Genomic DNA, 13,161 nt, shown 5'->3' with positions numbered 1-13,161 from the left:
AATGGATTATCTGGAATTGTTTGGGATTTGGGATGGAAATTACTTTGATCACTCTGATAGACCACCTACACCAGAAACATGATAGGATTGTTTCTACCTACTTCCATGGGGGCTTCTGCCTCAGCTTGGCTGAAGAGGCAGAGTCTGCCAGGGCCAGGATCAGGCTGGGAGGAAGGAAGGGGGGAAGGAGGGAGGGAGGGAGAACAGAAGGAAGTAGGAAAAGAAGGAGGGGGAGGGATTTTGACCCTGAAGGCGGTGCGGGTGCACGTATGCCATCATTGGGACAATATGGGCTTTCCATCCACGGATACTAATATCGGCAGCCAGGCCGTTAAATGGATCTGTAATTGGTTGACCGGCTGAACCCAAAGGGTGCTCAACAATGGCTCTTTTTCAGCTTGGACAGAAGTGACCAGTGGGGTCCCACAGGGCTCTGTCCTGGGCCAAGTGCTATTCAACATCTTTATCAATGACCTGGATGATAGAATTGGGAGCATACTTATCAAATTTGCAGATGACACCAAATTAGGAGGAATAGCTAATACTCCAGAGGACAGGATCAACATTCAAAATGATCTGAATAGACTAGAAAGCTGGTCCAAAGCTAACAAAATGAAATTCAACACAAAGAAATGTAAGGTACTGCACTTAGGGCAGAAAAATGAAATGCACAGATATAGGATGGGAGACACGTGGCTGAATAAAAGTACATGTGAACGGGATCTGGGAGTCCAAGTAGACCATAAGTTGAACATGAGTCAACAGTGCGATGCGGCAGCTAAAAAGGCCAATGCAATTTTAGGCTGCATCAATAAAAGTATAGTGTCCAGATCAAGAGAAGTAATCGTGCCATTGTATTCTGCTCTGGTCAGGCCCCACCTGGAATATTGTGTCCAGTTCTGGGCTCCACAATTCAAAAAGGACATTGAGAAACTGGAGCCATGTGTCCAAAGGAGGGCGACGAAAATGGTGAAAGGTCTGGAAACCTTGCCCTATGAGGAACGACTCAGGAGCTGGGGATGTTTAGCCTGGAGAAGAGAAGGTTAAAAGGTGATATGATAGCCCTGTTTAAATATGTGAAAGGATGTCATATTGAGGAGGGAGCAAGCTTGTTTTCTGCTGCTCCAGAGAACAGGAACTGGAACAATGGATGCAAGCTCCAGGAAAAGAGATTCCACCTCGACATTAGGAAGAACTTCCTGACAGTAAGGGCTGTTCGACAGTGGAACACACTCCTTCCTCGGAGAGTAGTGGAGTCTCCTTCCTTGGAGGTCTTTCAGCAGAGGCTGGATGGCCATGTATTGGGGATGCTTTGATTGGATTTCCTGCATGCCAGGGGGTTGGACTGGATGGCCCTTGCGGTCTCTTCCAACTCTATGATTCTATGATTCCAAATCAGTTCAGTTTTTTAATTAGAGGAATTCAACACTGATGCAAGACATGCACACACAACAACAAGTAAGATACAAAAGGTGGTAGTGGATAGTGACTTGTGGGTGGCAGAGGAGAATACTATACCAGTTCCAGAAGTCAAGTTCTGATTGGGAGAAGGCTGTGAACATTGGCTACAAAAGTGAGTTCTGACAACAATACTTAGGAGTCAAGCAAAACTCTGGAAGAGTGCCTGCCTGATCCTAAACTAGACTGAATCAAAAATGTCCAAACAGGCATATTGATAAGGTAAAATGTGTCCTGTAGCAGTTTCTCAGGAGTTTGAGTGGATATTCCAGAAGGAAGAATGGCCAGAGATGGGTGGTAATGACAGCCATACAAAGAGGTGCCATCTCCAGAAGGAAATGCCCTTTGATTTCCAGCCTCCTGGCGATTGCTCAATGCATCACCGACTATCACACTCCAATGTGAAGGGATTATGCAGATTTCTGTCTCAATAGTCCAATTTTGCCTACATGCACCAGGGCTTCCAAACTGAGCCTTCTTGATCTCCTGATTCGGGCAGGCTGCTTCTTTGCAATGGGCGCCTTTTGTGGCTACATGATAAAACATTCCTAATAATAGTAATCTAATACAAAAGTGCAACTATGGGTGAAGGAGGGCTGGTCCTTGGGGTAACATAATATTTTGTTTTCTTTGTTTTCTTGTCCATTGCTCCAGATAGTATTAGCAACAAAAAGGGACTTGACACCTATGTGGAAGAAGAGGCTCACCACCTGATCCTGATGCACTTCCCATCTTTAAACCTTTTCTCCTTGCTCACTTACTTCACTATCAGGCTTGCATGACAGAAACCAGCTTAAAACAAGATGTGTCATGAGTTGAGGTGGGAGAGGAGAAAATTGTAGTATGCTCCCCCATGTAGTACTCTGAGTGCAATACACACACACACACACACACACACACACACACACACATCTGGTTTGATTGTTAGAGACCAACAAGATTATTACATGGGGCTTTGAAATCATGAGTACAGCCAGGCAAAAAAGTGGCTTTCATGATACTTATCACACAATGATGCCTCTGACCCATAGCTGTTGTTTTCCTGATACACAGTGAGGGCATCTCTTTTAATTGACAAGGATAACTGTCAATGATCTTCCAATCACACTAGTCTCTGGGTACAAAATGAGATGCCCTCACTGCCAGGGCAGTTGTGATACTGGCAGTCATGTGGGTTCGATGTCCCTTCCACTCCCTCTGCCCCCCCCCCCCCCCCCGTCTCACTATAAGCATCAGCTTATGCAGAATGGGGAAAGATACAGAGAAGGCTGAAAGGAATTCAGGTTATAGGAATGAATAGTCAACCTAAGCATTTTTTTCAAGTAGTGTTTATGAAGTCACACTTTCCGGAAGCCAATGGTAAACCTCCTCTGAACAAATGTTGCCAAGAAAACCACACTATATGGCTGCCAAAAGTTGGAAATGACTTCAAGGCAGACAACATGAACAGTATATGCTCCTTTGTGATGTATTTGGGCACTAGCGACTGATATACTTCTTGTGAAAAAAATTGAGTGCTTACATGAATATCAGTGTTCCAAAAAACAGATCAGTGGCATCAATGGCTCTTTAGGCTGAACCTACGGTGCGTTACAGACCGTCGGATTGCGGCGGTCTGCTGCCGCCGCAGCTTGCAGCATCTGGGAGCCACAGTGGCCAAACCGCAGGGCTCCCGGACGCTCCAAGGAAGGAGCGTGGAAATCGCACTCCTTCGTGGGCCCCAGAAGTGATGCCGCAAAGCGCAAGGCGCACTTTCGCGGCGTCACTTCCGCCGCGACACGTCTGGACGCTATGCGTCCAAGACGTCAAAATGGCGGCGGCCATGTGGGAGCTGGGGATGTTTAGTCTGGAAAAGAGACAGTTAAGAGGTGATAAGATATTTTCTGCTGCTCCAGAGACAAGGACCCAGAGCAATGGGTGCAAGCTCCAGGGAAAGAGATTCCAGCTCAACATTAGGAAGAACCTCCTAACAGTAAGGGCTTTCCAGGTTTAGATTTTGGTCCCGTCTTCAAGATAAATAGACCAAAAATACTTCTGCTCTCAGGAATTTTGGAGAATAAGCACAAATTAGTTTTGGGTTTAGAGATGTGTCCCACTTCCAAAAATATTTCATTACGTATCCGCAAATATTCCAAAATGGAAAACGCTTTTGGTCCCAGGAATTTGGAGAAAAAAGGAGACTCGTTATACGAAACATCAATGAATTTTCTGTTTAGATTTTCCCATCTTCAATACAATCTCATTCTGTATATATTCCCAAATTCCAAAATCTGAAACCCACCTCCTGCCCTGCAGGAATACATAGGATCCTAGACTTGGAAGGGACTATTAAGGGCCATATTGAGATGTAAGGCGGTCCAATGACAAGAGTTAGGAAGAGGCAAGGCAGTGCCAAGGCTTTCAAAACACTCTGCTGCCTTGTTTATTTCCTCCAATGGACCAGCACCTCCGCCTGCCCTTCAAGGCAGGGTAGCACGGCCCAGAGAAGCACATGGCAACCATGGCCACTTGGCCAGATGCATTTGTTTGCCTTTGAAAGCATTCCGTATCCGCTCTGGAATCTGGACTCCACTCTAGAATGCAGCTGAGGCCAGTGCAGCCATTGGCTATTGGTCAGTGCGTTGGATACTGGTCACTGGGTTGGACACTGTTCAGTCCGTTGGATACTGGTCAGTGCGTTGGATACTGGCCAGTGCTCTTCTGGACCTTGGTCGGACCAGACCTGTTCTTGGAGGGCACTTGGCTTGGGTCTACCCAAGTTCTCAGCGCCACGATGCCAAGCGTGTGGACGTTCCTCAAAGAGCATGGAGGGGTAAGCAGAGAGGGAGGCCTGAGGTGACCATTGAGGCCATGGCTCTGGCCAGCCATCCTTTCTCTGACTCTCATTCATCTCTTCCCTCTGCAGAGGGCCAAGAAAACTGTGATCAAATGGTTTTCTTGCTCCATACGACCAATGGATGAGGAGGAGGATGCCTGGTCTCTTCCTCTTCCAAGGTAAGTCCCCATGTCCTTCCGTCCTTCCTTCCTTCCTCCCTCCCTCCCTCTGTCTCTACTTCTTACTACCTCCAACCCTTCTTTCTGTCTCCTTCCTTCCTTCCTTCCTTCCTTCCTTCCTTCCTTCCTTCCTTCCCTCCTTCCTTCCTTCTGTCTCTACTTCCTGCTGCCTCCCTCCCTTCTTCCCTTTGTTTTTCCTTTTGGTTTGGGCAATGAGGGCTTGTATCGCTGATGTTCTCTGGGGAACTTTCTGTACAGGGCTCTGGGAAATGAGGACTTTTGGGCATCTCTTGGAGTTGTTGTTTGCTAGGGAGAGGTAGATAGATCTGCTGGTGTTTTCATGGCCTCATTCCCACTACCTTTTGAACCCGATGGCAAGAAAAGAGTTCAAATGACCCTGGTTCCCACTTAATCCGAATCGTTGGAGCCATTCTGAGAGGGGGGCATGCTCCAGATGCATTTAACCCACGTCTTTTTGACGCAAGTGTCGTGAACCACAAGCGGATCAGAATCGATTCAAATTACCCCTTCGGCCGGCTGGAACTGAATCATGTTGAATCAATTCATTTGTGAATGGGAACCACAAGCGGTTTATTTTGTTGCCAGAAAATGCGATTGGGGCAAATGTAGTGTAAACCACAATCCGATGTCGAATGGATCCAACGATCCGGGTCACACACCGATTTCTCTGTATGTGGGAATGAGGCCCATATCTCACTTTGGGAAGTGGGAAAAGGCTGAGTGGGGCTTTTAGGTTTAGGTTTCATTTTTCCTCACCTCTCTCCTGCGCTCTAATGTCTTTTTCGGTATTTATGCTACGGCTTTACGGAAGCGATCAGAGATCCACCTGAGGATGCCACTCTTGGGGCCCCACTAGTGGGCTTTCTAGAGCGCCTTCTGGCCGCATCGCTGGACAGGAAAGATGGTCAGTGGTGCTAGGGATGCTCTGAGGTTGTCACATTGAATGGCCTTTTTTTGTCCCCATTCCAGACGTACGGAGCCGCAAGGAACCTGCGTCAAGAAGGATGACGTTGCCTGTCCTGCTCTTGCCGTGGAGGTCCAGCCCTCTTTCTCGGTAAGGAAAGAGTCTTTCAGACCCACAGAGGGGCCTCATCTTTTGCCCACTAGTGTCCTGAGTCAGGACCATGGCCTGTGGTCAGGCATTGAAGGGCCCTGAGCCCTCCCCTCGAGGGTGGCCAGGTGTCCTCCTTTTCCAGGACATGTCCTATGTTTCAACCTCCTGACCAGGAGGAATAACAAAATGTCCTCCATTACCAGCATGGCTAAGAATCATGTATTTACATTGTGTGTGATGACTTCAGTTTTGTAACGTCCTACATTTTTCCATGAATGTACTGCGTTTCTTCTTTGCCTTTGAAAGGATTCCTTGGAAATGGAGGAGGTGCCCACGGAGGCCAAAAATGAGGAGGACGAGAGGGATCAGAGGTACTCCTTTTCTTGCCGTTTCCAAAGGGCATGTGGGCTCAAGAGGGGCCATGGGGGGGCCATGGATGGGCTTCTGTTCGGACCTTTGTACAGTGGAGCCTTGCCTTATGCGGAGATCCGTTCTGAACCCCGCCACGTAAGGCAAATTCTGCCTACGCTTGAGCCCCCTTCAATGGATTGCCGGGTGGCTTCCGTGTCAACAGGAAGCTGCATATGGTGCGCCCGCGTATGGAGTTGGCGCACTGTATTGTCTCTCCTCCTAGCTTCCAGAAAGAACCCCCTTGGCTTCAGATAGGTAATTTGTTCTCACCTGGGAGGGATGGGTGCTGTAATGCCTCACCCGGGAGAAATGGCTGGGTGCTTCTGGAAGGAGTACTCTCTTCATCAGTCCATGGGCTTCCATAAGGATGCCCTTGTGGTCCCTCAGTGGGATGTCTGGAGCATCATTCTGCCTCTGAGAGATGCTCTGAAGGTGCCACAAATCATGAACTTTTTCTGCCTCCATTTTAGACAACCGGAGCCTATGGAGGACTGCGCTGAGGAGGAGGAGTACCGGGATACGATTGGCCCCTTGCCGGTAAGGAACGAATCTGGCTGACCTTCAGAGGGGGTCCTCTTCTTATTTAGTTATTCATTTTTAAAAGATACACACTCACACACGCACACAGTGGGGCCTTCTTATCCGCTGGGGTTTGGTTCCAGCATGTCCCATTCACTGTGATGGCAGAGCAAAATGGTGTCCCTTATATAAAATGGCAAGTCAAGGTTTGCTATTTGGAAGTTGTACTTTTTAGGAATATTTTCAAGCCGTGTATCCTTGTAGAAAAAACCCGTGGATAAGGAGGGCGCACTGTGTGTATTTATACATCTTTTGCCCTTATGGACCCAAGACCAAGAGTGTCTTGAGAAGGGACCGTGATCTGTGGCCAGGCAGGGAAGCATCCTGACCTCCTCCTTTTCCAGGACGTTTCCATCTCCTGACCAGGAGGAATCCCAAAACGTCTTCCAGTTATGAGCATAACGAAGAGGCAAATTGAGCAGGGTGGCCATGACACCTTCCAGGACACGTCCTACGTTTCAGACGTGGGGAGACTTAGAAGGTGGCACTTACCTAATTTCCCCCCTCTCTTCCCCCCCAGAGAAAGAAGTCTCTGACTCCTTTTTGTGAGTGGTTCCGGCATCTGGACCCTAGAGTGAGCAAGTTAGTTGTAGACGTTGCGGCCAAGCGTCATTTACAATTCATCCTGGCTCACTATTTAGAGTCACCCGAAAGGTAGGTGGACTGCCTCTTAATCTCCCACGCATCCCTGGGACCCTGGGCCTATATTCCCTCTCTGGGGCTGGAAGTCCAGTAAGGATGCGACTTCCCTCTCCTTCCCTGTTTCTCTTGACAGCATCTGTGATAAGCTCCTGCTTCAAGTCCTCAATTCTCGGTATTGCGACCAGGAGCATGCACTGCTATTCCTCATGGCCGAGATGAAGGAGTCCTCCTGGTTGAGGAAGGTAGGGACATCATCCATAAGGGGTCTTTCCTGCTGACCCTCATATGGCTGCTCCACGCGGAGCAAATTCAAGGGCTGCACCTTGTCTTTGAGAATTGGGGAGGAGGGCAGGGTGACCCTCGATCTCTTTCCTTATTGTTTGCAAGTGTTGTCCTCTTGTTGAGACCAGAGTCTCCTTCTCATCCCAGTTGAGGGCGATGAAAGCCATTGGGCTAATCTCAGATGTCATCGCGTTTGAGGAGACGCTGGAGCCATGGGTACCCTTCGTCGCAAACACCTTGCTTTTGGCCACGTGTGAAGCCAATTTCCGTGCCAAGAACCGCAAGGAGTTCAAGGAGTGAGTTGTGTTACAAGTAGAGGCTTGGGGGAAAAGGGTCCGTGGGGGTTTCTAGTCCGCTGGATGGGGCCAGATGTAGGAATGCAGATCTCTCTACTGAACAAACAGGGTTTTCTGTTGACTTAGTTAGGTGATCTTCGCTCTCTCTTCTCTGCAGGGAATTAAGCCACAGCATCAATGCCCTGCTGCCCAGGTACATGCCCGACATCGAGGCCTTGCTTGACGTCATCCGTCGAGGTGAGTCTTGGTTTTCTTGTCTGTCTCTCTCTGGGGGGAAAGGCCTTTCTCCCTTCCCCAACCCCTGAGCCGCAGCAATCCCTCTCTCCCAAAAGAAAGTGAGAATGGGATTATTTGCAGCCTTGCTGGGGAAAAAATAGAGAGGGAAAGTCAAAAACATCTCTGCTTTCTCTCTTCTTTTTCAGGAATACGATGCCAGCGCTCACGCAGGAAAAAACAAGGGCTGTATCAGCGTTAACGCCTGGCCCTCCGCCTTTCTGGTGCTGGACAGCTGAGGAGGAGGAGGAGGCCTAGAAATGGCAGAGACAAGATTGGGGCAGACACCCGTCCACCAGCCCCACATGCTTGCCTGGGTCTTCTCCTCTTCCCTGCCCATTCCACCCCTTGGCACCAGGGACTGGCATGGGGACGGAAAGAGGAGAGCCAACAGGAGGAGAAGAGGCACAGGAGCCCCTGCTGCCTAGGGAAGGGGATGCCTGCTTTTGGGGCCTCATTGGTAAACAAGATGGGGCTGGAAGCGAGGCATTCCAAAATCCGTGGATGCTCAAGTCCCACACGGCCGCACCGTTATTAGGGACAATGGGACAAAAGTACCTCATCTCCCGTCCTCCTTCCCTTCCTCCTTCTCTCTGTTCTTCCTTTCTTCCCTCCTTTTGTACCCTCTCCCTATCTCCTTCCCTCCCTCAACACTCCTTCCTTCCTTCCTTCCTTCCTTCCTTGCTTCCTTCCATCTTTCCTTTCTCTCTCCTTCCTCCCTCCCTCCCTCCTTCCTTCCCTTCTTCCTTTCTTCCCTCCCTCCTTCCTTCCCTCTTACCTTCTCCTTCTTCTCTCCCTCCCTCATTCCCTGCTTACCTAATTCCTTGGGGGCTTCTGCCCCAGCTTGGCTGAAGAGGCAGAGTCTGCCAGGGCCAGGAGGAGGCTGGGGGGAAGGAAGGGGGTAATTTTCCTCCAGGGCGCATTGGCCTGAGATCCTGGAGGTTTTTCGCCTTCCCCTGGGCACTGAGCAGGAGTCACTTTGGGCGGTTAGATGGCATACTGAGTTCAGTAAATCATATCATTTAAAGAAGGCAATACAAATAATATATAAATTGGAAGAAGGAGTATCGGAGGGCACTTGTGTTTGGCTCTCACTCATGGCATGCCCAGACTAGTGCTGACTGCCACTTTTGGAGTCGGGAAGGAATTTTCCTCCAGGGCGAATTGGCCTGAGATCCTGGAGGTTTTTCGCCTTCTCCTGGGCACTGAGCAGGAGTCACTTTGGGCGGTTAGATGGCATACTGAGTTCAGTAAATCATATCATTTAAAGAAGGCAAAACAAATAATATATAAATTGGAAGAAGGAGTATCGGAGGGCACTTGTGTTTGGCTCTTGCTCATGGCATGCCCAGACTAGTGCTGACTGCCACTTTTGGAGTCGGGAAGGAATTTTCCTCCAGGGCAGATTGGCCGGAGATCCTGGAGGTTTTTCGCCTTCCCCTGGGCACTGAGCAGGAGTCACTTTGGGAGGTTAATTGGCACATTCAAATCCATTTTAAAAATCATGGTGAAGATAATAAAAATACTAAATCCAACAGAAAGAGAAATAAGAGCTAATACAAGGAAAATAAATTTATTGATTTAAAACTATTTCTTGTTTCCTTTGCCTTTTTCACTAATCTGTTAAGCACAGTGCTATTACCCGCTGTTGCATGGATTCTAGGACAACATGGCTTGCTGTGCCAGCTAGCTAGGTATATGGGCTTATATATTAGAAATCTGGATTGAGTCAGCCTTGTAGTTAAAGCAGTATAATCACTAGGGGAATGTGGGGGAATAGAGCTGCTCCAGGGGACGCCCGAAGTGGGGCTGACACCACTGTAGCTATAAGCTGTGACACTTGCCTGTGTCCCTGTAAAGGTCTGAAGAGATGGGGTGAGTGGAGATAGGCTTTGTGGCCAGGGCTGGGGGTGGGGAAGGAGAGACCCCAGGGTTGTATTAATTTCATTTAGTTTTTTCTTCTTTTAAAATTTCTTTAAAAACATCTCTTGCTATTAAATTTTGACTTTTACCACATGGAGGTATTTACACGTACAGTTGCCCCTCCGTTTTTGCATACTTCAGATCTGTAACTCTTGCTTACTCCCAAGGAGCTTATGGAGGGGGTTAAAATTGGGGGTATACCCAAGGCACACGTCCACAACCACTTGCAGCCAGAAACCCGCTTTCAAGCCTATGGGGCTTGAATATCTGCGAATTTCCATTTTTGCACACGAGTCTGGAATGGATCCCCCACGAAAACGGAGGGCTGACTCCAAATACATTTAGGCTGTGTGTTCGATACTGTCATTTTAAGGTTTTATTTTAATTTTGTTAGTTGCTCATACCACAACAATTGCCATTCCATGCAGTGATATATGGGAATTATGATTTATAGCAATGGAAAGAGTAATAGCATTTACATTTCTAAACCACTTCATAGTAAACCCACACTTCAGCCCCATACAACAATTGAGGCAATAGCTTACTCTTGTAGAGCTCAAGGCATGGCAACACAAACCTACCACCAGAATGTGTTGCCTATTGAAAAATAGCATTAGCTTTTGTATTAGCTACAGCAGCTTTCAAGAGTGTAGACCAGCATCCAGAGTCCTTAAATGTTACCAATAGCTATTTATAATGACTAACTTCCTCCAGTTGTTGGTGATTGAAGCTGCCATTGATATTAATGCCTTCTCCTTCCAAACACCATGATTTTAGCTTTTGAAGAATTAACCCCTAGAAATTCTTTTTCGTAATATTCTCCTAGAGTCCTCAAAAGCCTATGCAAGTCCGCCTGTGCAAAAGAAAGAAGGATGGCATCATTGACATATAATAAAATGGGGATATCTTTATCCTTCAAACAAGGCGAGAAAAACATTGCATCTAATAGAGAAGAGATTATACCGTTCATACAGAAATCAAATAAAAGAACTGCTTTTAGACAGCCCTGGCAAACACCTGTATTGACAGGGATGGTTTCTGAGAAACTGCCATTTGAAACTGTAAGCTGCCTTTGGTGCTTGTCAGAGACTTAGTAGATAAAAGAAAAGAAAGAAATATTGCACCTTACATTCCATTTTTAGGCAAGTCAGTCAAGCCTCTACTGTCCTTCTAGGTTCACAGATTCTCCAGTTAAATGGATTATCTGGAATTGTTTGGGATTTGGGATGGAAATTACTTTGATCACTCTGATAGACCACCTACACCAGAAACATGATAGGATTGTTTCTACCTACTTCCATGGGGGCTTCTGCCTCAGCTTGGCTGAAGAGGCAGAGTCTGCCAGGGCCAGGATCAGGCTGGGAGGAAGGAAGGGGGGAAGGAGGGAGGGAGGGAGAACAGAAGGAAGTAGGACAAGAAGGAGGGGGAGGGATTTTGACCCTGAAGGCGGTGCGGGTGCACGTATGCCATCATTGGGACAATATGGGCTTTCCATCCACGGATACTAATATCGGCAGCCAGGCCGTTAAATGGATCTGTAATTGGTTGACCGGCTGAACCCAAAGGGTGCTCAACAATGGCTCTTTTTCAGCTTGGACAGAAGTGACCAGTGGGGTCCCACAGGGCTCTGTCCTGGGCCAAGTGCTATTCAACATCTTTATCAATGACCTGGATGATAGAATTGGGAGCATACTTATCAAATTTGCAGATGACACCAAATTAGGAGGAATAGCTAATACTCCAGAGGACAGGATCAACATTCAAAATGATCTGAATAGACTAGAAAGCTGGTCCAAAGCTAACAAAATGAAATTCAACACAAAGAAATGTAAGGTACTGCACTTAGGGCAGAAAAATGAAATGCACAGATATAGGATGGGAGACACGTGGCTGAATAAAAGTACATGTGAACGGGATCTGGGAGTCCAAGTAGACCATAAGTTGAACATGAGTCAACAGTGCGATGCGGCAGCTAAAAAGGCCAATGCAATTTTAGGCTGCATCAATAAAAGTATAGTGTCCAGATCAAGAGAAGTAATCGTGCCATTGTATTCTGCTCTGGTCAGGCCCCACCTGGAATATTGTGTCCAGTTCTGGGCTCCACAATTCAAAAAGGACATTGAGAAACTGGAGCCATGTGTCCAAAGGAGGGCGACGAAAATGGTGAAAGGTCTGGAAACCTTGCCCTATGAGGAACGACTCAGGAGCTGGGGATGTTTAGCCTGGAGAAGAGAAGGTTAAAAGGTGATATGATAGCCCTGTTTAAATATGTGAAAGGATGTCATATTGAGGAGGGAGCAAGCTTGTTTTCTGCTGCTCCAGAGAACAGGAACTGGAACAATGGATGCAAGCTCCAGGAAAAGAGATTCCACCTCGACATTAGGAAGAACTTCCTGACAGTAAGGGCTGTTCGACAGTGGAACACACTCCTTCCTCGGAGAGTAGTGGAGTCTCCTTCCTTGGAGGTCTTTCAGCAGAGGCTGGATGGCCATGTATTGGGGATGCTTTGATTGGATTTCCTGCATGCCAGGGGGTTGGACTGGATGGCCCTTGCGGTCTCTTCCAACTCTATGATTCTATGATTCCAAATCAGTTCAGTTTTTTAATTAGAGGAATTCAACACTGATGCAAGACATGCACACACAACAACAAGTAAGATACAAAAGGTGGTAGTGGATAGTGACTTGTGGGTGGCAGAGGAGAATACTATACCAGTTCCAGAAGTCAAGTTCTGATTGGGAGAAGGCTGTGAACATTGGCTACAAAAGTGAGTTCTGACAACAATACTTAGGAGTCAAGCAAAACTCTGGAAGAGTGCCTGCCTGATCCTAAACTAGACTGAATCAAAAATGTCCAAACAGGCATATTGATAAGGTAAAATGTGTCCTGTAGCAGTTTCTCAGGAGTTTGAGTGGATATTCCAGAAGGAAGAATGGCCAGAGATGGGTGGTAATGACAGCCATACAAAGAGGTGCCATCTCCAGAAGGAAATGCCCTTTGATTTCCAGCCTCCTGGCGATTGCTCAATGCATCACCGACTATCACACTCCAATGTGAAGGGATTATGCAGATTTCTGTCTCAATAGTCCAATTTTGCCTACATGCACCAGGGCTTCCAAACTGAGCCTTCTTGATCTCCTGATTCGGGCAGGCTGCTTCTTTGCAATGGGCGCCTTTTCTGGCTACATGATAAAACATTCCTAATAATAGTAATCTAATACAAAAGGG

This window comes from Sceloporus occidentalis, unplaced genomic scaffold, assembly GCF_023333645.1.
Source record: "Sceloporus occidentalis isolate IW3139 unplaced genomic scaffold, rSceOcc1.0.p SCAF_1, whole genome shotgun sequence".
Classification (NCBI taxonomy): domain Eukaryota; kingdom Metazoa; phylum Chordata; class Lepidosauria; order Squamata; family Phrynosomatidae; genus Sceloporus; species Sceloporus occidentalis.
This window is presented reverse-complemented; position numbering follows the sequence as displayed.